The 25,313-nt window shown below is 42.6% G+C and overlaps 1 long non-coding RNA gene across 1 annotated transcript; it reads left to right on the forward strand.

Moving 5' to 3' along the window:
• Nucleotides 1–6,393: 6,393 nt before the first annotated feature.
• LOC148057610 (uncharacterized) lies at nt 6,394–21,417 on the forward strand. Its single transcript, XR_015707818.1, has 4 exons — nt 6,394–6,529; nt 8,315–8,406; nt 16,005–16,135; nt 19,860–21,417. It is a non-coding gene; the product is annotated as an uncharacterized LOC148057610 (long non-coding RNA).
• Nucleotides 21,418–25,313: the final 3,896 nt, after the last annotated feature.

The following is a 25,313-nucleotide window of genomic DNA, read 5'->3' on the forward strand; positions in this document are numbered from 1 at the left end:
GTTTGGACAGTGAGAGAAAGTTATTGGTTTACAGTGCCTTTATAGCCCAATGCTATATTTGTGATTCTATAGCAACTAAAACCCTTGAAGAGGATGTGGGAATTTTCTGTCCAATTTTTTTGACAAATATCTGTCACTTGGTTTGCCTACTCATTCCCTTGTTACTGCCTACGTAGCCTTCAGTTCTGCCCTGGAGAGAAATGGAAAACTCACAGAGGCAGGAGAAAACCTACTCATTAGTACTGACATTTAGAAGCTGGGGGTGTATTACACAATTCGGCGGCTTTGTGGGGAGCAGCTTATGACATTTCTGCTTCCTCCTGCCCCTCACTCCTGTCCCTGCCCTGTGCTTCGTCGTTGCTCCTCGGTTTTACTGGTAAGATTGTTAAAAAAATAATTTTTTCTTGATGCTTTACTTCTGAAAGAGATGGCAGATAGAGAATAGCTTATATCTGCTAGGCCAAACAAGCTCAAGCATATGGATCCAGTGGTGCAAGGCAAGATGGCAAACTGCTTTGTCTGCTCCAGGCTGGATTACCTCCCTTAAGCTATGGAGGACCTATTGTGCCAAGCCCTGTCCGTACACACACATCCCTGGTGATCCCTGACCAGAACACGTGCAGTAACTAACTGCACGTAACCAGAAACAACCTACTATCAGATGAGAAGGTAATAGGAGAAATGGTCAGTTAGGCTGGTTGGACAGTCACTGCGTACTGACTGCATGTCACCCAGTAGCTAGATGTCCCGCTGCCTGTGCAATGATGTTGATGGTGGTGTCCTTAGGTAGGCATTAGTTGAAGCCAGAAGAGACATCAGTGATATTGCTAGGATGTCAAAAGGAGACAATGTATGGTGAGAATGATATCTGTCACTTCAGGCGCAGGTACGTGGGCGTTATTCTGTACCCATGTTCTCAGGCTGAGGATATTATTGGTAATTGTATGGCACCAGTGACGGAGATACTTATTTTTGCCTACATCTGAGTAAGTCTTTCTGATGAGGACCTCTCTGTGGTGACATATGGCGTCATTGTTTGGCAGGTTGCAGAGCTCACCACTTTGGGGCAGGAAAACATAAAATCTGCTTGTAACTGAAGATAGTGCAGACTGTGTTGGATTGCTTGGGTAGCCTTACGTGGAAAAATGTCATTTCGTGTCTGCGAGACCATTTCCTTATATGTTCACAGGCGAGGCTGGGTGTGTTGCTCTTAGTAGACCTGCTTTACGTTCAGGTGGGTGTCAGGCAGCCATCCGCTGTGACTGCTGCCTCAGCAGCTCACTGCTCTGCCTGTGGCTGTGCTCCCTGACTCGGCTCCAGACAGTCTCTCTAGACTTCTTTCTCATCTCTGTGAGAGGCTGAGTAGCTCTTGATCACAGTTCTCCACTTAACTTTGGCGTTAGGTTATACCGACTGCGTGACGGAGGATGAATATGATCATGGTAGAGCACAGTATAGCTACAGGACTTCCTTTGGCTTGACTTGAAGGTGGAATTCATGGAGATGTCTTGAGCAATTATTGCCCTTACTTCATGCCACAAACCTTTTTCTAAAGGTCTTTATCAGTGCTGGAGGCACAGCCAAGCAGAAATAAATGTGACCATGGGCTGCAGCTTGTAACGAGTGCATAAATTTGAAGTCAGTCATTTTATTTCATGCTAATGTGTCAGGCTGTAAACTGTGGCAGGTAGATACTCCACCTGGCAAGCTCTTCTGCAGGGGTGGCAACATTTGGAGCAGGGTAAAAAGGGCAACTGAAGGTCAGCAAAATGCACTTCATGTTATGAATCGGAAGCTTTTGTTCCGCAGAGAGGCGGATGAAAAGGTCTTGATTGTGGCTCAGGTTTTAAGCTCGCATAACGGGATCCTCTTTTCCAGAGAAGTTGACATTGAACTTGATGCAATCTTCTGATAAAATACTGAAAACTAAGGTCTTTGACCTGGCAAACTGACGGCCTGTAGGAGTATCCCATGGGAGCCAGCGTTCAAGCAAATAGGGCTTGCAAGATCAGGCAACGGCTGTGAATTTCAGTACGTCTGGTGAGACTGCCTTTAAGCTACTCATCATTTACTAGTAGCTCCAGGCCTGGGGTAAGTTATGCAGCCTCATATCCTTGTATCTGCTGGCATTATAAGAGTGCCCTGTACTTGGTGATGGGTTACATTCCCAGAGTGCTCAGGGCTCTCATCGGGATGGTGCTGCCTCAGGCTATAGACATCAAAGCAGGATCTCTCTGTATATGCATTTGGCACGATTTGGTTGGCTATAGGAAGGTTACACGCTCACATATGAGACTCTTCCAGGCTCTGTTGGAAAAGTCTTCACAGAATGTTTCCAGCCAGGTCTTGCTTTGAAAACTGCTGCAGAGCAGTGGCTTTCGCAGGTTTATACTGCTTTGAGTCATTTGCCTGTTTAAATATTGCATCCAGTGCAATGCTGTAAACAAGTGAGCAAACAGCCACATAACTATGGTTCCCAGGAGAGAACGATCTGTTAAAAGGGAAAAGTGCTTGCTTGGTCACAGCTGAATTACTAATATTCCTATAAATTTCTTCTTTAGGATTGTGTAACATGTTTGGGAATGTGGCAATAAGAGATGTTGAAATGGGGAACAGACTTAGAGGAGTGGAAATGGAAGGAAGCCAAGCCAAAATACACAGCGAGCCTTTTCCAGAGACAGGTCAGCAGTGATCCAAGTGTATTCCCGCAAAATGGAAGTTCAGAAGGGAACCGTAAGCAGTGGAAAATATTACATGCTCAACTTTTGTTACGAACCTCAGGCACTCTGAGTTCACTGCAGAAAAAATGTTCCTAGAGCTTAAAGCCCCTTCTTATTCTTTTCTTTTCCCCTTTTCTTCTCCTATGTTTAAACATTTTTGGGTTAGGAGAAAAAATTAACTGTTTTTCTAACATAGGAAACTTTAACAATAAAAATACTTCAGAGCTTTTCATTTATAGCATTTGTCAGGATAAACCATTCATTCCTCCTTAGGAGGAAGGCAGCTCAAAGGAGAAAAGTTTTGTGGACTATGTTTCCACTTGGCTTTTATCTTTTGTTTTAGGCTTGAAAATGACTTGCTGCCTTGCTGCTTTCTACCATCATTGCCGATATAGACACCGTCCCTCTCTAAAAACAGTTGCCCAGGCAGGGGCATGCAGCACCTTTGTGAGCGGCGGTGGGGGAAACACCTGGCCTGAATTCACTATTTGTTCTCGGCTGAACATTTTCACTGGGGGCCATCATGCAAACAGTAAGACAGCCTAGGTGTAGCTGTTACATTCACAACTCAGACTAGCTGTTCCCACATAACACTTGGCCTGGTGGTTGCTGTTTCTATTTCAGACCTGGAGAAGGGCATATGTACCTCAAAAAGCTCAACCACTGCATCAGATGTGCATGCTGGCCTAATAAAAACTATTATAGCCTTGCTTCTTATTATATCTTGCTTGTTTGAGACGGGCTACCTCTTGTCAGCCAGCCAACCATCTGGTGATAATCTTTCAGCAGAAGGTGGGATGTTTTTGTTTGCTTTATTTTTGTGTATATATATATAGCCTGTCTGTTATCTTTATTTTGAGTTCTTTAGTGTCCTAGCAGCTACACATCAACCCAGCTAGGGGATAGTACCAGTGACCACTTACAGTGATCCCTTGGGCTTGCACAGTCCTATAAGCTGTTTTCTGCAAGTAGGTCCCCATGAAGAAGACTTTGTGAAGTTTATTAATATTTAGCTTGTCTTTCCTTGTAAAACTATTGTTTGCTATGTGCATGCCAGTGTGTTGGTATCTAATCACAAACTAGATACAAACCGTGCTTTTCTTCTGTTTGGAAGCAGGCAGAAACCATTAGGAAAGACCAGAGAACAGCCTGCTCTACAGCTCTGCCACTACAAAGAGAAAAGACAACCTGGTAGTACTAACAGCACCAAACTTCTGGCACTGATTATTAAGTTAGGAACTAGACTCCTTAACATTATTAATGGAGGGAGACAGCGATGCTTCCTCCTATTGAGAAGGGGATTTATAGCAGGAGTGTAATTTATATAAACTGGCTGACCCTAGGGAGGTGCATCTGTCTCTCCCTCTCACTATTACCTACAGAGAACCTGAAAGACTTAGGGTAGGTATCCACAGTTAGGTCATATGAATATCCACCTCTGCCTCAATTTCTCAGTTAAGGAAATCCTGTATCACACTTGTTTGTGGGGTTTTATTACTGCTCTTCAGAAAGCAGACTAGACATCTTTGTGGGTTGCCCCTGCTCATGATCTCCCAAAAAGAAATAGGTCAGAAAGCCTTTTCTGTGTTCTGCCATCTGTGGCTGGTCAGGTTGCCCATCTCTGTTTTCTTATCCCAGTGATCAATTATTCTGTTGGCCCAGACAGACCATTGCATGTTGTACACTTGTTAAAGTGCTTCCAGGCTGGAAGCTTCTGTGCTTACTTTATACTGAAACTGAAGTAAAAGAGGGGAAGAAACATCTTCCTAAGGCTGATCTGAACAATCCTGGAAATTCAGCTGATTTGAAACTTGAGATGGGGAAATTCCCTTTGCAGGCCAGTCGTATCGAGATGGTCAGCCATGTTAGTGCTCTGGTCCCTATTCTGCTACCACGGGAGATCTGACATCAAACTCAGTCTCCTGGTTCATAAAGGCCTAAATAACCGGGGATTTTACAACTGCCAAATTCATCCTGCCACAGAGTTAACTGAGCCCTTTCCCACCCTGCCCTTTAGTGGTTATTGTACAACTCCTCTCTGTGGGCTTTTTCCTCCTGGAATGAGGTGTGTGATGCCCCGTTGCTTGGGTGGCTGCTCAGCCATGCTGAGGACGTGGGAACGGTGACTCCTTGCAGTGTCATCTCTTTCCCAGCTGCTGCCACAAGGAACGTGTTTTTAACCTTGGTAGAAATCTCCCCTTCTCCCAGCTGTGGGAATTCAACTTTTTACTGATGTAGCTGGTTTACAGTTACTGCTTTCTATACCTTTTGGCCATGCTTTTTTTCACCGTTCCTTAAAATTTGGTCTATTCCTGCTTTTCAATGACATGTTGCTAGTGTTCAGTGTGTGATGTGACCATGGGGATTAGAGGTGTGTTTTCCTGAAAGATATATACTAAGAAGGGCTCATTATTTGCCTATTCAAATTACACGCATTGAGGTCTCCAGCTACTCTGGAGAGCAGCTTCCCAGCTGCACGCTGAGTCCATCATCCTACCACCTCTTCCAAGGAGAGAGATGAGCTGCCCTTATTAGAGCTCATGGAGAAGTGAACTCTCTGTCTGTTGGAGAACCCAGATTATTTTAAAAGCAAAAATGTCGAGTTAGGGTGAAAAGCCTGAAATTCTATTTCATAGAATGGCAAATGAAGAAAAGCATTAATTCAGATTCATTTTTATGGTGCTGATCAAAATATTTTGGAATCGTATGTTGTACAGAGTAGGAATACTTTGTTCTAGCTCAGGTCAAAGCGAGCCTTTGTCCCCTCTGCTGTTGCAGTGCCTCATGAAATTTACAGTTTGACAGTCTCATGCTTCAATTCTATATAAGCATGCCTCCCCAGCTGACCTGCATTTCTTGTGCTAACCTATGATCAGAATTCCCACGAAACACAGCATTGATCTGACCAAAGTTTGTTGGTAAAATGCATTAGAGTAACATGGGAACTAATGCCTCAATCTGCAGCTTCCTAAGCCTCAAAAACCAGAAAGACCAAACAGTTTAATTCAAAAACTCAGAGATGTATGTAAGTCAGCTTACCTGTTAGATTTTTTTTTTTCAGTTTTCCCACAGATAAAAGAAAAACAGAAAAAGGAAGGTATCTTTCGTATGGTAGGAATTATTTTAGCTGAAAAACTGTTGATGAAATAATCTTTTTCCAGCTATACAACCACTCATCAAGCATCTTGTGTCTAAAATGCCTTCAGTTTGCAATTCAGACCTGCTTCCAGCTCACAGGTACTTGTTTCTTCAGTCTAGAGCCTTGCTAACCTCCTCCTTGTTACAGAGGATCTGAAAATGGCTGTTTGTGGCAGAACAGGCTACCAAAAGACATCACAAGAGATCACCGCAGCTGACCTTTTTTTTTTTTTCTTTTTTTTCTTGTTTTGTTTTTGTGAGTTGGGGAAGAACTTCAAAAAAGTAGCAACTTCCTGAAATCTTTCTCATAGCTCTTAAAAACCAAAACAAAACAGCTCTTAAGAGTCAAAAAACCCCCAACCCCACAGGTGTGCATGAGTATGTATAATATGGAAAAAGAATTAAGTATGCTGTCCAAGGTCATGTTAAAAGCAGAAGTGGGTAAAAACTAGTTAACATGTGGGTTCGCTTTTGATTTTTTTTTTTTTTTTTTTTATTGTCTGCGGATCCCACCTCTGCTAACACATACAGCTCATGGAGTACAAATTATATGTTCCGGGTGTTCATGTGGAAAATCTGTATGGCCAAAGCATCCCAACAAACCACAGTTCCTGCTGAGTGAGTTAAGAGTCTGTCTTGAGGGAACGAGGGATTCAAAACTCCCCATGCAGGTGAGTGTAAATCTCTTCCTCCTTTCATGGTTTTAGCTTTGCTGGTGGTTTTAATTTCCATTTACAGCCATTGACTGGAATGAAATGAGAGTCTTGGGGTGCTGCTGCATGGTTCATTAACCTCAGGGTTTTTGACAGGCTCTTTCCTTGCTGTGGTTTCTCTGGCTAGCTCTGCTCACTGGAGCGATCCTGAACCTGCTTCCAGTCTTGCCTGCATTCACGGTGTAAAGGAAAGGTGCAGCAGGTGTCAGTTTGCATTGGGAGCAATATCTCATGGCTTCTGAGTCATGCTCTAAAGCCCAAAGGGGCTTTTCTTGCATCGCTTTCCCCTGTACCAAGCCTTTTCCCAAAGCAAGAACTCTGGACACGTTAAACTTGAGATTTTTATTTACTTTTTCATAATAGTAATGAGTTGGAAGTGTTTCTGCATTATGTAATCATATAATTCTGGGTGTTTGGTTTTTTTTAAAAAAAAAAAAAGCCTAGAAACTAGAACCCTGAGTACTGTGGTAAATTTATCCCTTGAAAATTAGTACAGCCCATAAGGAGAAGATGGGATGATGATTGGTTAAAATTAGTCTCCCTCTGAGCTTCTGGCAAAGGATTGCAAAGTGTAATTTATGCAGCAGGCTTTCTAATCCACCAGGCTTCAATAATGTAGTAAAAATATATTAGTAATGTAGATACATGTGGCTGAGGTTAACTGCCTCTGTTGAATTTTTCCAAAGGAAAAAAATCCCTTTTGCTTCGGCAAGCTATGAAGGTTGTCTTAAGGATGAAGTCCAAAACAGGTATTTCAGCTTGATCAACTGATCCTTTGGGAAAAAGCTTTTGTCTTCAAGAGCCAACAGAAAACTGCCACAAGCACCTTGAATGTCTACTGAAGGCAAAACCCAAATCTGGTCTGAGATGCTGGAGTATTGTTGCCCGCAGTCAGCGGGCCTCATGTCTTTGTTATTGTAGGCTGTAAAACACAAACATCTGGCCTGCATAGGTAGACATGGAACAGCGCTGGTGCCAGCAATGCTCTATGGTTTGTGGGACCATGCCTGACCTAGTGAGGAGATGTATTACCTCACTGTGCTGGGCAGCCAGGTACAGTCAAAAATTACAAACTTCAACCCACATAAGGCTTCTAATAATTCACAAAAACGGCTTTGTCTCTCGCCCAGAATGGTTGAAATTGCCTCAGTGCACTTAAAGTCTTACAAAGCATAAAATCCCCAGCAGTTGGTGCTGGGTTGCACTGTCAGGTCCTGTGGCTGGTAGAGGAAGGAACCCCCTCAAGACTCCTCCAGGGTCCCCTTAGTACGGCCTCGCAGGCTGAGCTGCTCCTTGGTTTGCTCACCTGCGGTGAATCCACATGGTTGCCCAGAGCCCATCTGCCTGATAACGTGGCAGCCACTGCCAGGGCAGTTTGCCCACATTTCTGCAGGCTTGGGGCCATCTGAGGATGGACAGCGTAACTCTGCATAAAGCCCTTCCTATGGGGCAGGGATGCCATATGTGGTTGCTAGCAACCACTTCACATGCCAAATAAAATTCCTCAGCAGCAGAAAACAGAAAGTTATCACAGCAGGCCAGCTATATATCCAGATATACAGGAATATGTACTTTGTCAGCCTCGTGTAGGGCTTGTGGAGTGAAGTTTTGGTGTTGTGAGGTGTTCCTGTTAGCCGAAACAAGAGGCAAACTTGTATTCTGTGCAAGGCTTCTATTTTTGGAGGGTAATCATTCATTTTAGTTAAAAAAATTTTTTTCTTAACCCCATGTTTTGCTTTCTAGAAATAGCTCAGCAATCTGAACGTTATCCATGCAAACCTCCACAGAAGTAAAACTTGCTAACTATGAAGGCTCAAGGCTCTGCTCTACCCAGAGTAAGTTGTCTTTGTGCTACTGAAGTCAGTAACACTGTACGCTTGCTTATGTGCTGAGCATCTTGTTCACAAGTATTTGCAATAAGCTGGCAGTGATATTTATTTCATAGAACAAGTGTGGGGTTTTTTTATTCCTCTTCATATCGTCTAAGATACAGACTTCAAGAACTGCTTCTCATTCTCTGTGTCTGAGTCTGTGCTCACATGAGAGCTGTCCGTGAATGTGACCAGAGAATTGGGCTTCTGTCCAATAAACCTAATATTTTATAAAAGGACATATCAGGCAATGTAAACTGCCCTCACAAGAAAAGTTTACATGTCTAAAATGTCTAATGCTTTTTAATCTTCTGCCTCCCTATGTACTGCCAACTTTCTCCAAGACAATCGAGCTTCCTAAGCTGTCCTTTCCAACTGTAAATTATTCTTACGTATCTAGCCAGGAGACAGACTGTGTAGTTGCTGGCCTCTTTCAAATGGATATATTGGGTAATTACAATTAACAAAAACAATTCACAATCAGCTGAAGGATTTTTGTTTTAATTGCATGCATGATAAATGAATACATTAAACTTTAATCTATTTCTAGCAGTTTCATAAGCAGCAGAGGAGCTAACATTAAATACATTATGAATTACTCTACATCCTCTAATCCTGGAGTTTGTGAAGAACTCCGTTTTCCTTTACTTCCTATATCCTGCTCTTTCTAGACCTGAATGAAACATCACACACCAAGGTGGTTGTGCTCAGTTGGGAAGCAATGCTAAAAGAGTGTCCTAGATTTTCTTGGTTCCACCTACATTCACTGCCATTCCCAGATATATTTTTTTCTCCTCCTTTGGCTCACACTGCCTCTCCGCTGGGGTTTGTGGAGTTCCTTTAGAAATTAGCCCATGCTGCAGTTGCCAGAGAAATGCTCTTTGTCTCTGGATTCATGGTTTGCTATTTTTTTTTTTTTTTTAGCATGTAATAATATGTGCATGCCTGGGGACTCACAAAAAACAGAGGCCTCTCATTATATGTTCCTCTGCTCCTGTCACTGATGCACAGAATTTAAATGTTGGCTCTATGTTTTTTACACTCATGAAACCTTTAGTGCCACACTGACTTTCACCTCAATCTCATCTAAGTGGTTTTTTTTTTTTCCTGCAACATCTCTGGCTCAAGTCCTGGTTTAGTTTGCTCTGAAAAGCTGCTCCAATTCCCACAGTACCTTCTGGAAGCTAAAACCCAGTGCCATGCAGGAGTTAAAATACAGAGCTCTGCGTTGTATTCAGGACCATAGCAATCAGCTCACAGAAGCAGCTTCATTAGAGACAGGTGCCTCTGGGATGAGGACTATGGTTTTGATACTATGTATGTGCATAGGCCTATGTCTGTAACACTTTTCTTTGTCTCACCTTCTCATTGTATTTGCAAGAACTTAGAATACTCTTATTTTTAACATTAGTGGCCTATTTCTAAGACTTCTATTATACAGGATTTCAACAGGTGATAAACCCAGGTGTGTTGCCCTGCAGGTTAATACTCTCTAGCTATGTAAACTTAACTTACTAGGTTTTTAAAATGTCATCTTAACAATATTGACACTGTTTTCTGTAAGACAGCTTAATTGTAATTCCTTGGTTATAAAGTAATGTCATTCAAATCACAGCTGTCGCAAAACATAATAATCAAATTGTGATCCAATGTCTGTCATTACTCTCAGCTAGTTTGCTATAGGTATTAAATACAGAGGTTATACATGAGATCATATATTATATTCTTTAAAGAGAACTGGATAGTGACAAGAGTAATGCAGGACCACTACCCAGAGTCAACATCAACAAATACTCCCACGCTAAACTTGTACTGTGGATTTTGCATGTATTTGTGTGTGCAATTCCAGACTCTTTTCATTCTGCCTTTTCTGTCATAAGTTTTAAACAATGTTTATTTTTAAAGAAGTTTTCTCATATTAAAAACAGTAATGGAGCATCTATCATATTTCTTTACTTGCTGGGAATTTGTCTCTTCCTTTGGTGTACTCTTGCTTACACTGAGTTTTACATCATGTGGAACTTGGTCTAACTGCAGGTTGCCACCAGAAGAGGCAGTCCCACTCCCTGCTCCATTCCCTGTCGTGCACAGTCTGGTTATGGTAGACAGCTGTAAATGTCTGCTCAAGGCAGGAACTGGTTCAGCCCACAGCCAAAGGGTGGTGGTAAATAGCTCTTTTTCAAACTGGCAACCCGTCACAAGTGGGGTCCCCCAGGGATCGATATTGGGCCCTATGTTATTCAATATCTTCATAAGTGATCTGGATAATGGGATCAAGTGTAGCCTGATGAATGAAGTTTGCAGATGATACCAAACGGAGTGGGGAAGTAGACACTCTGGAAGGGAGAGCCACCCTGCAGGAAGATCTGGATAGGCTGGAAGAGTGGGCTAACAAGAACCTTATGAAGTTTAACAAGGACAAGTGTAAGGTCTTACACATGGGAAAACATAATCCAGGAGTGCAGCTCAGACTGGGATCCACCTGGCTAGAGAGCAGCTCTGTGGAAAGGGACCTGGGGGTCCTGGTGGACAGGAAGCTCAACATGAGTGAGCAGTGTGCTGCTGCGGCCAAGAAGGCCGATACGATGCTGGGTTGCATCAAAAAGGGCATCACCACAGAGACAAAGAAGTCATTATCCCACTCTACTCAGCACTTGTCAGGCCACACCTGGAATACTGTGCACAGTTCTGGTTCACGCTATACAAAAAAGATGTGGACAGGCTGGAGGGGGTCCAGAGAAGGGCCACCGAGATGATCAAGGGTCTGGGAAGCCTGACGTATGAGGATAGGCTGAGAGAACTGGGTTTGTTCAGCCTTGAGAAAAGGAGGCTTAGAGGTGATCTCGTCACTATGTACCAGTACTTAAAGGGGAGCTACAAAGAAGATGGGAGACTGCCTTTTTACAAGGAGTCACATGGTGAGGACAAGGGGTACTGGGTACAAGTTACTCCCAGGGAGATTCCAATTGGACACAAGAGGTAAATTTTTCACAATGAGAACAGTCAATCATTGGAATAATCTCCCCAGGGAAGTGGTGAACTCCACTACACTGGACACTTTTAAGACACAGCTGGACAGGGTGCTGGGCCATCTCATCTAGACTGTGCTCTGGCCTAGAAAGGTTGGACCAGATGATCCTTGAGGTCCCTTCCAACCTGGCATTCTATGATTCTATGATGATTCAGTAAATGGATTCAACACCAGACTAACCCCCCGCAACAGCAAGTCACTCTGTGGGAGATGAGCAAGCTGGACTGATGCATGGGAGAATGGCAGATGCTGCAGCCCCAAAGGAGGACAGGGAAGGAGCTGGCCTTCCCCTCTTGGTGGCTGCCCACAATTACAGCACGCCAGCTTTCATGCAGAGCTGTGCTCTATTTTCTTCCTCTTTATAGAAATATTTCCCGTTTTCAAGGTTTTCTCGTCCTCTGCACTATAAACTCTTTAAATGAAATATATGCTACGATGTGTTTTCAACCCAAGAACAGGTATTCCATTTCCATAGGTAATTGCAAACTTCATTTCTTCTTATAGGGAATAATCTGCCCTGCATACACTTTAAGTCTTACCCATCTGTATTCCACAAGTCAACCTTCTCTGCAAAATCTTTATTTTAGATTCAGATGTCACATTAATCAGTGTAGTCATGTCCTGTTTGTAATAATCATCTCATCTAAATCCAACATAATATTCCACTCAGTGGATGTATCTAGCTCTTGAGTTCTGATATTTTTTCCTTTCCCTAGCTGAAATTTCTTTTATTCGGAATATGTGCGCTTTGGACTGGTCTTGGGTATATTCTTTTCCTTTTCACAGACTGATGTAAAAATGTCTGGTTTTCCTGCAGCCAGAGAAGTTTTTTCCAACAGCTGGACACTCTGCATGTCTGTGCTTGCTCCCGTGTGTGCTTGCTTACCTCCTGCAAGGCTGGGCTGTTCACAGACTTTGTAGAAGCAGCACACTGAGTTGCCTGTGCTACTTGCTGTCTGAGGGTCTTCCCACCAAGATCTGATGGGTACATTCTGTGCGCTTAATTAACCTTTATATTTCTTCTAAGTTTAAATCAAGCAAGTTTAAAAAAGTTTTGGATTTCTGATCCCAATTAAAATACTGACGTGACTAAAAGACTTCATAAGCAGTTCAGAACAAAATGTTTGACTGCACAACTGACATCCTTCATTTCTCTGTGAAGTTATACCTACTAAATGTCTCTCAAATGCCTAAGAGACAGAAAAATTACAAAACTATGGCTACTTTATGCTCTTTTTTGTTTGGTTGTGGGGTGTTTTATTTCAGGGGTTTTTTGGAAGTCTGGACCCTGTCATGAAAAGAATATGTCCCTGTTCAAAGCTTCTTTATTTGTTGCATTCCTGGAAAGTTCAGGATGCAAAAGAGTCCATGGTCCTTGCACATTGTTTTTTTGTTTTTTTTTTTTTTTCCTTCGGTTTCTCTCTTTTAAGAGGCTTTTTTCTTTCTCTACCCCAACTCTGCTAACTAGGCAGCATGGTTAGGTGCCAGCTAACGAGAAGCGAGCACCAGAACTTATGACTTGATATAACTAAGAAACATCAGAAGAAAGTGCCTAAAAGGGAAAGAAAGCAGAGCATGTCTGCTTTCGAAGGCTCCAGGTCAAAGCTTTGTGTGACTAAGTAAACTGGTTCTTCTAGACTGCTGCATTTCAGCCCGAGCCCTAGAGGCTGATAGCCTTACAACTTCTAAAAGAGTTTGGTAGCTCTGCTATTGATTTGTGGAGGCAAAAAGCCAAAAATTTGCTTATGTTTGCCTCTAAACTTGCAGGCATCTGATTAGCTTTCTAGGAATGGGTGTCACAGCTTTTCTTAAGGAACAAATAAAAACTGAGCAAAGATTTCATTGTTCAGCTCCCTGTACGAGCACTCACATGGCTGGTGCCCATGTCTATTACTATACATTATGACTTTAAAAAGTGACTTGAAACTAATAAAAATAGGGGTAGTTTCCATAAAGTGGTGCTCTCTTGCTTTTCCACTGAACAGACCCAAAAATACTTTGGCTCATGTTAGATAACGCAGTGAAAGAGAAAATGGTTTTTCTTTGATCCGTGGAGTTTGAACTGCAATGTAAACCAGATGGAAAAATCCCAGCAGATAATTTTCCCTTCTTTTGACCATTGAGGGCCATCAATCCAATCACATGAGCTCAGAAAGCCCTTGAACAGCTCTAGCATATTTACAAAATGAGTTGGACTGAGAATTTTATTGTTTGAACACAGTGGCTGCATGGAAATAATTTAATGATATACCTATCATATTGTCTAAGGAAAGGCTGAATTGCATAAAAGACCTTTCACTCTAACATGGATCTGAGACAGAGTGACTGGGGCCAGGAAATCAGGAAATTTGTGGAATTCGTAGTTTGACATGCTTTATTTTTAGTTGCCCTAAACACTATAGGCAGCTCAGTGCTTCGCTGTCTGCTGTACTTCATAATTTTGTCTTACCCTACTGCAAACAATTTTAATAAAATGTGTATTAAATTAATCCCAGTTTTACCAAAACAGTTTCAAAAGAACATAAAACAAATTGTAAACTGAAGTGGAACAATCCTGAAATACAATAAGCTTGTAACAGGCTGTTTATCAGACACATATGTTCTACCTTTAGGTTTTATGTGCTGAATAGATTTCATACAGATATATCTATGCTGCAGGAAAAATACTGGTAGAGAAGCAAAAACATACTGATATGTAAACAGGCTATGTAAATGCTTAAATCACCTAATGAATGTTCTTTAAAATGTCTCCATTTAAGACTGGGGTACACTGGCATTTACTTTTTACTTTCTTAGCACTTTGGTTATTTAGGTATACTTTTGCTGCACTGATGCTAAAATCTGTAGCAGTGTTCTCGTTGTCTCCAGTCAACAATGACGAGCAAAGTCTCAGATTGCTTTGGCTGTGTCCAGGATCTCTCATACACCCCTTCCACCTCATCAGACACCAGCATCTTAAAATCAGGCCCTGCTGAGGTATTTACACAGAATGGCACGTCATGAGACTCACAAGGAAAGTTTAGGAAAGATAATTTTACGGAAAACTTTTATATAAAGGGATACTTGCTCCAAAGCTGTTGCTGTCTGTCTCTGCTGTAGCTGTCTAGCCACACCTGTAATTTTCTGATTAAAGATTCAGCCAGTAAAGGCATTGCCTTCATTTCAGTAACAGGTATGGATTTCTGTTGGTCTCAGTAGTGACTGTCAAAGGGAGATGACCTCTGCTTTAACAGATGAGTCCACCGGAGGCAGGGAGACTGTAGGCTTATGCTGCCGCAACTCTGCTGTTTTTAATGGATTTATTGCAGTACTGGCATGAACCAGTGTTGGAAAAGATTCAGAGCCAGACACAATCCTGCACAGTGAAAATAATTCAGTTTGATCAAACGTTTTCTGTGGTACAGCTGTTTGTTAGCAGCACGTAGACTTCAAATCTTGAAGAGGTGATCACAGGCAGGCAGATGTATTACGTTATAGAAACTGCCATGCTTGGCACTTCAGGGTGGCGTCTATTGTCTTTGCAGGAAGAAAACATCTTTGCTTTGATAAAGCTTTCTGATTCAAATTCTGTAGAAAGCTTGTTCACCTGGAATGGCTGCTGCATGCTCTGGTGCTAAACTTGTCGGTGCAGGGAGAGCTGGGTTCCCACATACTAGCACATTAGATAACTCATCTGCCTTTAAAGTGATCTTGGCATTTATTTTGGAGACTCATTTAATTATGTGAACACGTGTTCTTAATGCTGTTGTTCTTAGCTCTTCAAAATTCTCGTTAGCATGTGGATTGCAGAATTTGACCTTTTTCATTAAGAAATTAAATTTGTCCAGACTAAATCCTAATAGATATTTAAGAAAGCAGTCTGTATTCCAGTAAACCCTGTTCTGCTTAAGTAGATGCAAATGACTCTCTAGCAGGTGGCTTAGTGATCCAGTACAGCCAACATTTGCATACCTATTTTGAGCTAAGTTACTGCTTCGTGACTGCTCTTGTCCTTGCAAGCAAGTTACAGTTTTAAAGATGCTGCATATGAATGCAGGACTTTGTTCTTAAATTGTGCCAGCCAACTGGTTTATTAGCTTGAGCAAACACTTTAGCAACTTGCTCAGTCCTTTGGAGCACAAAAACTGAGACTGAAATGGAGTTTTCCAGAGAAAACCATGGATAAAGCTTAGAGCTTAAAAAAGAAGTTTAGGCCCGTATTTGTTATTGAATAGATGAGTGATACCACCAGCCCACTGGAAGAGAAGGCAACTGCATTGTGTCTAGTTATCTTATGAAAGATAAATGCTCATATGTCTCCTTGTCAAGACAAAGTTAGTTTTGAACAATAAGAAAGGATTCAGAATAAGGATAATTTCAATTTCAGTCACTGTTTCTGCAGTTGTTACTATAAGACTGAATTACAAATTGGGAAGTGCTTTGCCCAGCTGTTTAAATGAAAAAACACGTTAAGCCTGCCAGTAGATTTTCCATGCTGGGATTACATGGAAAATCTTGCTTTGTTGGTTTATTTTTCTCTTGCAAAATCCAGGTATTCCCAGGTTTGCTGTGAAGAAAACCAGGTAGCAGTTCAACTGGCCCAAAAGAACAGCTTCAAGCATTTCAACTGGACTGCCAAAGAGGGCAAAGAGAAGAGACAGATGTGCAGCCTGAGCAAAACATGTAAGGTTTCTCATACTCTCTCACATTTTTTTTCAGAAAATGTTTCATTCTGTTGTTCTCCCATTCTTCTTGTTCAGACCTGCATGATTTAAACACTGCTGCAGGTGAGGTTTGGTACTCAGCAAGGTTATGAACATCATGATCAGACAGTGGTTTTGAGGTTTGTCAAAAAGCTTTTGGTGGCTTTTCTCTTCAAGGTTATAAAGCTATAGTACATGACAATTCATTGGAGACTGAGGTTTTTGCCAAAGTCCCAGAGTATATTGCAATTCAGCCTCGGGAGGTTTTGAGATTAGTCACTACGTCTTTGCTACTTTCTTTCTGCCAACACCGAGTTCCTAAGCTGCAGTTCATTTCTTACCCTTCCCGTTGCTGCAGTTGTTGGGCACCAAAATCAATGGACAACTATAAGGGGACAGCTTAATGAGGAGTAGTGGTCACTGCAAGCTCCTCTCCATTGCATTTCAGTTTGCTCACTTGTTTGGGTAAGGATAAAGGCATTGAAGTACGGTAAAGAGATCTGGATTCTGCTTCCATCTCTGTCACGAAACTGCCTCGTGGTTTTGGGGAAGTCACTCCACTCTCTGTGCTGCCCTCTTATTGCTTACAAGGAGGGAATGCTGGGATTCACTTTCCTTTGGGGAGTGCATTGAAAACCAGAGACTTTGGTTTCTGTGTGAGAGCCCTGGATGAACAGATTTTCTGCTTTGTATTGTGTAATGTGATGATCTTAATAATTCTGCTTATTAAAAAAAAAATGAAAAGAAGAAAGAAAGGTAAAGGTAGGTCACGCTTCACAGCAGCCTTTTCCACCGAAGTGTCTGCTCTCCAAGGTCTACCTCCAGCACACTACAACTACCTATAAAAAAGATCCATCCAGTGTAATTTGAAATTCTCATTTGTTTTGAAACAACTGTAATGTATGATGTTAATATGTGGGTAGCTCTAACCAGTCTCAGAGTATTTATATACTCCCAAAGTGGGTGTGCTTTTGCGTAGTTATAGTGTACTTACAGGAAGGATTTGTCATCCAGGGAGATCTGTTTGTAAAAGTGGTGCTTGAAATGAATGTCTTCCAAGTCATGATTCAAATTATGGTCCTTCTGCCACAAAGAATTTGTGTTGTCCCTCTACTCCCTGACCCATTCCCTGCTGAAACTTTTGAGTTTGACCTGTTCAACACTGAGATGATCTCTAAAACCCCGTCAAGGATAGGACATAAAAGTGTGTTAAGTACTTTGTAAGGCAGCTCAATTTAGCTAACAACTTCTAACAGAGTAGCTGAGGCAAAATCAGTGTATAGAATAATTTTAGCAAACACGAAGATAGTAAAGTTTGAAGTTAGGCTTCCAAAAGGCACTTAGTGGTGGGAAGGTGGGCTCAGGCTGTGGCTCTGTTGAAGACTTCTTCCTCTCACTGAAGTCCTAGAAGAAATGGAGAGAATCTCTTTTTCGATTTGAAGATCCATTTGTGTTTTGCTGCAGCGTAAGCAGTGAGAAAATACTTACGCCACTGATACTTTGAAAACATTGGTCATACTGATGAATAGTAACGTATTTTTCATATTTCACCTGGTCTCTTCCATTGTATACATGGCCTTTTTTAGTCTTTAAGCAACCACAAATAGGGAGCTTTTATTTTTCCCTATATTCTTTGATTCCCAGATTCCTACACAAGTTTGCCAAGCGTTCAAGAAAACAATTCACTGCTTAGGTATTTGGTGTATTTTATTCCTGCTTTGGTTTCTCTTGGTCTTCTTCTCTCCTTCCTCAGGATTGAAGTTAGCTCTCCCCTTTTTTTTTTCCCCTTTCACCTTTTTTTTCTTTCCCTTTTTTTTCTTTCTTTTTTTCAACCCTAATGTGCATTTTATGACTTCGTCCTTTCTTTTTGCAAGTTAGTGGTAGATGGATTTTGGAACACTTTTGCTTGAGTGTTAACTGTCCTTCACAAATTACCCAAGGTCACTGGCTTTTGAATCAGTGCAATCTGCAGAAACAAGCACAGGGCCAGGACTAAAAATGAAAGCAAAATATTCCCCTGGCATGGTAATTGTCTAATATACAAGCAGGTGTAATATTTGGAGTATAAGTCAGTAGTGTGTCCTATTAGATATTGATTCAAGAGAAGACTTCAAAAATGTATAAAGATTTAAATATTTCTTGGAAAAATCACAGTTTTCTTTGGTATTCAATGACTTGTATCTCAATTCTCAAGTGTATCTTGGTCTATCCTATAGCTTATTTGTAACATAATTGGAACATAAAGGCCAAGTCTTTGAGCTGGATTGTAGTGCTGGTCAAAAACAGAACAAAAAATCTTCTTGCATCAAAAATTTCAAAATCTAATCTCTTCAAAAGTGGTATAATGAATTATTGGGGTTTTTTTTTCCCATAATGTACAGTGCAAGTGGTAAAGAAACAACAGACGGGCATCTGTAGTGAGTGCTGAGAGGCAAGAAAATTGCATATGACAGGGTGTTCCAGCCTCTATGTGTATAAGCCTACCACTCCAAGCAGTTCCTTTAAAATCCATGCAGTTCATGAGTATAGATCTACACATCTGGGTGTTAAACAGCACAGTTTTCTCAGCAGATCTCTTCCTACCAAAAAAATACTCTCATTTTGAAAGCTAATTTTTTGGAATAAGATTTTTTCAGAGTAATTTTTTAAAAGTGCTTGGATAACGTTAGAAAATAGCTGATAAGTGCATAATTTTTCCTCTCTATGGTAAGTGTTATTGTAATTTTGAGCAAACGGGAGAGTTTACCCTAAGAAGAAAGTTACAAGAAGCTGAAGACAAGGAAATTCCAAATCGATGTCTTAGCTCAGTCCTAGCCACAAATAGAGGAAGCAGATAGCATGCAAAAGCCACCTTAAAATTAAATTAAATACATGTGAACATGCATGTCCATTAAGTATTTATACATGTTTATAATGTTATTTTTGTACATGCTTTAATGATTTAAGCATGTAATTAAAAGCTGTGCATAAGACTTTCTAAGACCTAAGTGACTTTGATCTCATTTTCCACGATAATATTGGCACTCATGAGCGTTTATTTCCTTGAAAGTTACTGGAGCATACAGTCCTAGATGTTTGGAGCATTCACATTTGCAAAGGGAATTTTTTATTCGTGCTTGTTTAAATGCTATTTAAAAATGAATGATGTATCAAAATGTACATGCATGAAGAAGCAACATTAAGAACATCTTTTACCTGAGCATTTTTTTCTGCCTTGCTGCCTCCTCCATATATCAGTGGCACAAAGCAACCTGAACACAGCGAGATTGGGGGGCTTCATCTCTTGGGTCCATCCCTTAGGCTGGAGGCAGATTAGATGCTGGGAGCCACAGATCTCCCGGAACCCGGCGGAAATGCTGCAGCTGCGTGATGGCGACATCTTTGCTGGCATACTCGGTCCTTTGTCAGGTCAAAGCGATTCAGGAAATATTATGGGAGGGACTGTGAGCCAGAGTTTGTTTGGCTGTTTCTGCTCCAGTGACTTTGCTGAGAGCTCCTTAAAGAACGAGCCAGTGGAGGGGGGCTGCCTGGTGCTTTCTGTTCCATTTCCAAACTGTACTATGCCCTGCTTATAGTTTCCATTTACTTCCACTGAGTAAGTACAAAGGGCATATCCCATCCTTGACTTCTATGAGAAATGTTAGCGATAAGGTTTAGAAAACACAGGTGCTAAGTCCCTTAACACATCATCCGCTAATCACCAGGTTCATTTGGGAAACAAGAGCATGGAAACCCTGCTCAGGAATACCTACTGCTGCATGGCTTGCTCTGCAAAGTGCACCCAGTCAAGTGGCGATACGCTTTCTGTGGGAGGACAGCCAGCCCTGGAAGGTCACGCAGAAGGCCAGTTCTCTGAAGGAGCTAGTCACAAGTATTCCCACTGCGCAAAAGGCCCGTGATCCCACTGTGCACCAGGGAAGACTGGGGCAGGGTTGGTATCAATGCAATTTAAAATACCAGCATGCTGTGCCCACAGCAATGGTTGATAAAATTATTGTGATGAGCATCCTCCTCAATTATACAGACAGGACTGCGGCAATAACACAGATGAGATGGTTCAGACATGTCTGCCTCGTGACTTGGGAATGCAGAGCTCCTCTACTGCTGCAGCACTGACCACAGCATCAGCCTAAAAGAGATTTTGGCACAGTGCATGCCACATTGTCTCTCTCCCGCATGGCATGAGAACCCCACACCGTCCCTTCTGAACAGCACCAGGCTCGCCAGCGCCTGGGATGTGTGTGGCAGGATCTGCATCAGGAACAGAGTAACTGAGAACTGATCAAACTCAACTGTGCATGGAGGAGGGGCAGGCATTGGTACCTTGCTCATCAAGTCCACATCAACTGAATCAATAGGCACCATCAGTGAGATGGTGTGGCACACCTTTCTAACTTCACTGTTGTCTTTCTGCCAAATTTCAACTTCCTCCTCTGAACCTTCACAGTGATCCTCATGAGCGGGTGGGGAAACCTGCCTTTGTCCCTAGTTTTTGTTCTGGAAAGCATCTGATCTTTTGGGGATGTTTCCTGATTGACCTCAGACAGAGAAAGAGCATGGAAGATTTCAGATCTTAAAAGTTAAAGGTCTGACAAAGTTACAAGCAACTGGAAACGGTGGGTATGATGGAAAGTATTAGCCTGGTGTAACAATGGATGGAGCAGTAGCAACACCTATAATTATAACTGTAAGTGACAAAACAGAAAGGAAAACTCAGTTCCAAGGGATTTAAAAGGATTTTTTTTTAAACCTGGGCCAGATTGTCCCCTCCCATGGTAAAACCCACAGGAGGGGATTTCTGCTTAGAAACTTGCTACATGGTGAACTGCAGACCTCTCCCAGACCGACTCATCCCAGAGGCAGAATATCTTTTTCTGCTTTCCAAAGGGTGCAGATTTTCCCTTACTAGTGGGCGCACAGATGCCTGAGCTAACTTTTTTCAGGTCCTGCCCTAAGGGTCTTTCTCACCCCTCACCTCACCCCTACCCCCAGTTAGCCTGTTTTCTTTGGAGACACCCTCGTAGCTGTCTTGGTTTGCTGGGAACAGTCTCCAGAATGGAAAAGGGAGAGATATGGAAACTATGCAGCCTCCGGCCCCTGGGCTGCACAGGTTATACAGAGCAGGAAAGGGACAAGAGAGATGGGTAAAAAGCAGATTTGGCTTGGATGCAAGGAAGCATCTGTACAGTGTGAAGAATGCTAATACCTGGCTGCTGGCTTGCTGTTTTCTTAAAACGTTACAACTGCCCTTCTGAGGTTGCTAAAAAACCTAAATAAAACAGCACTATGCTATATTAACATTTTTTCTTTTTTATGGTATGATATTTTTAATATAACTTCTGGCAGCATGTGCTGAGAAGCAGACATTTTCACTGAAATGTGGGGCCTCAGAAGAAAGTCTGTTTGTCCCAAAGTGGCATGTTGTTTCATGACCTTTCACAGATGTTTCATGAATTTGTCATCCCGAGCTACAGAATAGCTTTTGTTAGGATGTAGAAATAGCTCTGTACTTGCAGAGCTGTTGGTGACATGACTCACAGTCCCACTGCATAGACTTGGACTAGTGAAGTAGCTGGACAGAGGGATGAATTTTTTTTTTTTCCCTTCAGTCTGCTGTGGTAACAGAGCAGAGAAATTGCACTAACCTTTGCTTTCTTCTCCTCCAACCAGTGGTAAAAAGTTTTAAATATATTCATAAGAAAAATGAGTGATGATCTGTAGTAACGATTTATTACTTTACCAGTTACTTGAATTTCTCCCTTAAGATTACACAAAGGGCAACTAGAGGGTTTTTTCTCATTCATAGGGAAGGGTTTAGGCAAAACCAGGTAACAAAGAGCAAAGCTGAAAACAAATGACAACACTGTAAAAGAATCTGCCTTCAGTCACTGAAGAGTCCTCACAAAATCATCTAGTTTATCAAGAAAGCATAGTCTGGATTTATTATCTAACAAATGTTTATTATTTTTAATATCCAGTGAGTGTTTTTCAGATACATGTCCTAGAAAATGAGGGAAACATTCCTTCAAGCACTTGCTGAAACTCTCTTTGGACATTATGGAGCCACTTCTATCCTCTCCTTAATGACAGCAGGCACCCTTTAAATCAGCCAGCTGAGATACTTAGAAGTGTCTCTCTTGGCTGTCCAGGTTGCAGGACAGAAAAAAAGAGCAGGTCAAACCACTCTTCTGGACTGCAGAAACCTAGCCAAGCACAGAGAGTTGGGTACAAGGCTGGAGGGTGGGGGGACATCTTTGAACAAAACTGAACAGTCCTCAGTGCCTGAAGGCCGCTGCAGATGCAGTGACAGTACAGCGAGGGAGAGACAAGCTTCCCTCTAGGGGAAAAGTTACCCCATCCTTGCTGTGACAGACACTTACAGCTGTAGTCCTACCTGGTGGCAAGGCAGCTCTGATGCTAACAGCTCCACCACCTTCCCAGCTGCGTCCTTTTGTATCACCCCTGGGTCCCTACTGGCTCCCCCTTTTCTCTCAGCCTGCATTTTGGGGAGGGCTGGGGGTCTGGCAGTCATTGACACCCCCAGGATGAGGAAACACCTACAGCAACAGGCCTATGGAGTCTTCCTGTAGCTACCCTCCATGCTTTTGTCGTTTTGAGCTAGGAAGGTATATTAACTAGTTCATGCTCCCAATGAGAAGAAATATGTCTTTTTTTTTGCTCCTACATATTACTGAGAGAAAGGAATGATCGTGGAGTTGCTGGACTCTAAGGGGGGGCAAAACTTTCCCTGAGGACCTCTGCAGCAGCGATGCACATGGCAGGAGGTGCTCAGCTTGGCCCTCGCAGTCCTGGCCAAGTTTGCAGGGTTGTCATCAGAAGTTGTGCCTGATGTCAGGAGGCTTACAAAGCCTGATGTAAGGCTGGCCTACAAAGCTCTCTGCCTCCACAGCCACTAGTAACAGCCCACCTATGTTCAGTGGCCCAAAATTTATGTGGTGCGGATGGTGGGTGGCATGTTGGTGCTCTTACTTTTGTAGCCAAGCACATCGTGTATTTTGCAGTTCGTTTACAGTCTCCAAGGCAACTAATGTTGATTTATGTCCTTCCACTGTGAAATCCTAGTCTTATGGTGTCAAAATGGCAGGCCTCCTCCCAGGATGCTATTAGGACCAGACATATGCACAGTCAGCTCGCCACAATGCATGTCTCACTCGCCTTTACAATATCCCTACAGGGCGAAGAATAAAGCCTACTCATAGCCTGCCCCTCAAACGCTTTAAATCCTTCCTAACAGAGGCAGCATGGCAAGGAAAGTGATGGGTGTAGGAACCCCACCAAGGGCTGTTGGACTCTCAGTTGTAAAGTCCAGCCTCTTTGATATCACTAGTCAGTAGAAATCAGAGTGCAGTGTCAAGCCTGGTGGCCTTTTTGGGAGAGAGGCCTCCTGAGAGGAGGACGGACCCTATTCACCCCTGCTGCCCATAAGGACTCCCCACTCAGTCCTTGGAGCTGCTTGTGCAGCAGCCACACCAGATGACTGAGGCTCCTTGTCTAGGGAACTTGGGTGGGGGATGTCTGGGACCATTTTTAGCTGCTTTGCTATGCTACATTCCCCTTGCATCACAGCCATGAGCACTTGGGCAGCATCATGCTTGAAGGAATTTTTAATCCAGTCCAGCTAAGATAAATCTCTGGGGCTTTTCCCCTTGGCAGTTAGTGTTGCTGTGTGAATAGGCGGTTAAGAAAACATAAAAGCATAAAACAAGCCATAGGAACTGCCATGGTAGGTCAGACAAAAGTCCTTCTGTTGCAAGCAAAGCAAAGCAAAGATACCAAGAGGCGTGTGGCGGCGTTTCTCGTGGTATGTGCTCCCAGCCTTCTGGCCACCAGCTGCTTAGGGACGTTCTGTTCCAGTCACACTGCAGCCTGCACCTCCTGGCACTGCTTTGGTCGCACATAACATTATCATTACAGCGACTCCTGGGACTGCAAGTATGGATGAGTGCTTCGCTGTGTTTATCAGCAGAAAGACTGTTGAAGGCAGTTTTGCCTGTGAGCTGGGCATGCAGGTGTCATTCTCTGCAGCAGGGAAAAGATGGGAAGAGTCAGAGTTTAGCAGAAAAACTAGAAAAGTCATAGGGAAAGAAACAGGAAAAATATGTATCTGATTAATTTTGCATCTGTTCTTACTTATGGACTACACTCTTGTGTTGACTGGTTACCTCAGATTCAACATTCAAATGTAACACGTGAATTATTTTTAACTCCAGCCTGCTAAATATCAACTATCTGCTGCTCAAACTGCATTAGCAGATAAGTTGCCAGGCTAAAGTGAATTCATTAACCAGGAACAGTAAAAACATTTACAGGACAGGAATCATCAGAGGAGGAGGGAATTAAGACATCCCAAAGTGTACGCAAACACACCCTGACATTTCCCCAGTAGAAAAATTAGTCAACAGGACTATGAACTCCTGAACTGATCTGTGTCCCCTCCGCTTGGCCTCCCTGATTGTAAGCTGGAAGAAGCCTCCATCTGAGCAGGCTGAGAACATCTGCTGCACAACAGAAGCTTTTCCCTGCACATCCACCCACCTCCATTTTCCCGATTGCTGCGCTTATATGAACGAGCTGTCAGTGCAGCTCCCTCTCAGGTAGTCTCTGCCCATCAGTATGGCTGTGTTGACAAAGTATCTGCATGTCCTACATGCCCGGACATTTTGGTGAATGTCATGTGGCAGGTGTGACTATAAGTCACTGAGTCTTTTGCCCGTAGTACATCCTTCACGCTCAAGAGCATCCCGCAAGACAAAATAGGCAGTCCCACAGACATGGCCCTTGTCATAGTCTAAATGTTCTCTAAGATGCTTTTTTAATTAGATGGTAAAGAAAACTAAATGATTCCTTCCCGCTCATACGGTTCTCCTCAGAGCCACCTTCTTCCCACCATCCCTCCTCCTCCTCCTCTTCCTCCAAAACAAAGAAACTCCTCATTTTGCTCATGACGCCATTTCCAGGAGCGCTGCCTGCTTCCAGAAAGCAGCACTGCCCTTCTATTCCTGTATTTCAGATTCGAGAGATGGACTAGCTGGGTGAGACCTTTCAAACCGAAAATTTTTCCAGTACTCTTTAGCAGCATTTGCATTGTTCCCTGTACTTGCTGCTGCCAGTGGGCTTTGCAGGGCCCCCAAGAGGTG

The sequence above is a fragment of the Nipponia nippon genome, unplaced genomic scaffold (assembly GCF_047370975.1).
Source record: "Nipponia nippon isolate SJK-2023a ecotype South Korea unplaced genomic scaffold, ASM4737097v1 scaffold_1, whole genome shotgun sequence".
In the NCBI taxonomy this organism is placed as follows: Eukaryota; Metazoa; Chordata; class Aves; order Pelecaniformes; family Threskiornithidae; genus Nipponia; species Nipponia nippon.